Below are 3,872 nucleotides of genomic sequence, written 5' to 3'. Positions count from 1 at the left end.
TTAATCAGCGACTGCCACTTCTTCCTCTCGATCTCCCCCGTGTTGCCAACTTTCGACCAGTCGACTTGTTGTTGGCTCTCCGCAATTAAGGCCATCGTACCCTCGACACCAACTTTTAGTCCCTCTTGACGAAGTTGGAGTCCAAGGTCTTCCGGGGAAGTGAAGCACTTGGCGAGAGCAACAAAAGTTGCAGGTTCCTCTGTTTTCTTGAAAAAATATGGGAAAAGCCGCGACAAGCCAACCTTAGCTTCAGAAAGGCCATCGCGAGCCTCATCGCCATGAATTTCAAGAAGCAAAAGTGCGTCAAGGAGTTGATCACCCTCAGGGCTTTCCAGCTCATACTCTTGATTCGTTGTCCCTAAGTAAAATAAAAAGATAGTTGGTTAAGCAAGAAGAAGGAACAAAGACGACGCGAGAAAGCATAAAGGATGTGGACACTTACTAACAAAACGTCGACTCTGTGATTCTAGTCGACGAAGGATTTCTTCCTCGCGAGCAGCGTGCTGGGCTACATTTTCTTCTAGAGCCTTTTTTGCGTCGTCAAGTTTCTTTTGAAGATCCTCAACGGTAGCAGCATCAGCTTCGGCTTTCATGCGTGCCGATTCACTTTGCTCCAATTTAGCAGCAAGAGCGTCAGCACGTTTGCTGGTTTCCGCAAATTTCTCTGCCAATGTACAACAGGCGAATAAAATAACTGCGGCAAAAATAGTGACAGAATATATTTGACAAGGAAAAAGAAGGCACCTTCGAGCTGGGCAGCATAATCGCGGTACCCGATAAATTGGGTACCGAAGCGGATGAGCTCTTTCATAAAAGGCTGAAGAAATCATCATGTCGCAAGATCAATATAAGAAGAAGGAAAACTCGACATCAAGAAGCGAAAAGGGAGGGAAGTTCAAAGTAGTAAAATCAATACAGAACAAAAGAAAATAGCTTACCTCTTCCATCAAAGGAGTCGAGGAACAACCAGATAGCATGGTTGGTTCCTTGGCTGATTCCAACCTGGCTTTCTTCGGAGAAGGGGCCCGGGGGCTCACAGCTGGAGTTGGATGTTCCAGGTCTTGTTGGGGAGTTGAAGTTTCATCACCATCAGGATGAGCGTCCGAAACAACCAAAGTATGGGACGTGCTCGTTCGAGCAGTCGCATCAATGGGCACATTTTCCTCTTCATCGCTAATATAATAAATTCAGCGACAAGATGAGAAAACAGGTCGGAAAAATATCGACAAGGGACAAATGCAGTGCATAAAAAAAAGAGAAAAAACTTACGAGCTAATGAGGGCAGTGTCATAAAGACCCAAAGCCTTCTCCTCGGCATCGGGCACAATCTCTTCGGCACGAGAAGTATTGGCTTTGGAGGCGCCAGAGTCAATAGTTTCATCTCTTTTCCTCTTGCCTTTCGGAGAAGCATCAGGAATAGACGAGCGTGTCGATGAAGTGACCTCCGTTTCATTTTCTTTTTCAAGAGAAGCCGCGGATTTTTGGGGACCCCCGACTCCACTTTCAGGGCGAGAAGGACCCTGGTTGTCGTCGGTGACAACAGCCATTTCTTCGACTTCCACGCCTTCGGGAAGGGGAGGAAGAGAAGTTAAAGTAGGGTGACCCTGTGGAATATAAAGAATATCGACAAGACAGTTATCTTTCGCTACCAATAAAGTGCTCAATAGAAGTAATTTGGGAAGATGGCACGATAGCTGAGAAGAACAATTACCTCGGGAAGAGGATTGGCACCACAAAATGGCTTAACTTTGCAACAAGATGGAACGGTATCCTTCTTGTTAAGCTTGGAAATTCTTCGGATTAGCTTCTCCAAGTCTTTTGCAGGAAGATTTGCGGAGAGCCTCTCGACGTCTTCATCACCGGCATACATCCAAAGGGGATTTTTTCGAGCTTGCGAGAGGCTGCATTCTAATCCTAAGGAAATAGGCTGTGATTTGGATATCCGAGCGGTTCTTTGCCACGGGTACTCTGCGGCTCACGGATGCGAGTCATCAGCGCCTCTGTCGCCAATTTCTCTTCTTCGGTAGCTTCGGCATCCCGGGAGCGGCGGCGAAGAATTTTGGTTTTTCCGTCAAAGGGGGCGATGTTGTACTCTACTGCATCAGAGCTTTCTTCATGCACATATAGCCACTTCTTTCGCCACCCTTGGACGGAATCAGGGAACTTGACGTCAAAGTAATCGACATCAGAGCGAACACAGATAACGACGCCGCCAATATTATAGGCGACGCCATGGGAGCCATTGCGGCGGAGGCAGAAGACACGTTTCCACAAAGCCCAATTAGGTTGGACTCCAAGGAAGCATTCGCACAATGTGATAAAAATCGACACGTGCAAGATAGAATTGGGCGTCAGCTGGTGAAGCTGAAGCCCATAAACAAAGAGAAGACCGCGAAGAAACTCATGGATAGGAGGGGAAAGACCGCGGATGAGATGATCGACGAAACTAACCCGATACTCCATTGGAGGAGATGGGTAGCTCTCCTCGTGGGGGAAGCGTAGCGCGTCCTTCTTCTTGGCGAACCCCAGCTTCTTCAGCAGGTTCATATCTTGGCTGGAGATCTTGGATCTCTCCCACTCCAAATCTTCGGTGGCCATTGGGGATTTTTGGAGCGCTGTGATGGGTGCGTCGCGAGGGTGATGATTTATATCAGAATGGAGCATAACAGAATGGGCTCGGAGGAGCACACAAAGCGATGAGAGCACTGGAGGATTTTTTGCAGAGGAACAGAAGTGCGGTGCGAGTGGAAGTATTGATTGAGGAAGACGATGACCTTATATGCAGGTGCGGTGAAACGACGCACCGTTGGATGAAGAAATTGTGGACCAGATGTTGTACACGTAGTCAAGGGGTAAAAGGTAATTTCATTATGACGAGAAATTACAGGACCTGCAGTACATGTGCCAGTAAAAGCGGGAGACGTGTGTCCCCCACTTGCACGACGTGTCCATCGGAGAGGGGATTTGGACCCACGAGGCAGTGAGAGGAGCGGTTTTCCTATGTTTCCAATACAATAAATCGTGGCTATCATCAGCAGTGACGTCATTAAGGCAAAAGAAAAACTCGACTAAGGAGCACTGGTGAAAATATCGACAACACAAGATTATTTCGAGAGCTTTTGATCAAATACAAGTTTTTGCCCAAATGCTCGGGGGCTACTTTGGAAAAAGAGAAAATTTCGGGTATGACAAAATAGAAATGGCGAGAGCCTATGACCAAATGCGAGCATTTGTTCATAGCCTCGGGGGCTACTCCCATCGGGAGCGCTGTTCGCGCACCCGAGAGATTTGAAGATTCGGGAGAGGAAAAATATAGCGGCGTAAAATGTGGAGCCTACACCCAAGCACAAGTCCTTGGTTGTAGCCTCGGGGGCTACTCCCATCGGGAACGCTGGTCGCGTGCCCGATGAAATTATAAAAAAGAAAGATAGAAGTACAAAAGAGTATATTTCGAGTTAAAATAACTCTACATATACTCCCATCGGGAGAGCAATATAAGTCATCCGTTGACTCAATAAAATGTGCTATTCCAACAGCCGAATAAGCACTCGACAATATATCCTCAGAGAGCCGAAGTTGCGAATAAATCTCTGAATGCCGCAAGAATTGCGAAGGTAAGACCCCAGATCCGTTCTGTGCGGCGTGGCGCCGTCTCTGACGTCGGTTTGCTACTTTTTTCCGTATCAACAGATACGAAGAAAAATCCTAACGGACGCGTTAGGTACCCGATAAATATGGCCGGGACTCGACGGAATGGTAAGACCTTAAGCGGCACCTGTCGAAGTTTACACCAGTATCCCGAAATCATGTCCACGGGCGTGATTTTGAAGTAGGTTTTTGCGGATTGCCACTAGAGCAGTTAACTAGTACCT

At 47.4% G+C, this 3,872-nt stretch overlaps 1 long non-coding RNA gene across 1 annotated transcript; it reads right to left on the bottom strand.

The window, feature by feature from the left end:
- Positions 1-564: 564 nt before the first annotated feature.
- On the bottom strand, positions 565-990 carry LOC124703820. The gene is made up of 3 exons (XR_007003323.1): positions 939-990; positions 745-817; positions 565-664 (listed from the first exon to the last, which is right to left on the bottom strand). It is a non-coding gene; the product is annotated as an uncharacterized LOC124703820 (long non-coding RNA).
- Positions 991-3,872: the final 2,882 nt, after the last annotated feature.

The sequence above is a fragment of the Lolium rigidum genome, chromosome 3 (assembly GCF_022539505.1).
Source record: "Lolium rigidum isolate FL_2022 chromosome 3, APGP_CSIRO_Lrig_0.1, whole genome shotgun sequence".
NCBI classification, from domain to species: Eukaryota; Viridiplantae; Streptophyta; class Magnoliopsida; order Poales; family Poaceae; genus Lolium; species Lolium rigidum.
Note: the sequence above shows the minus strand (reverse complement) of the source record. Positions and strands in the feature narration are given on the sequence as shown.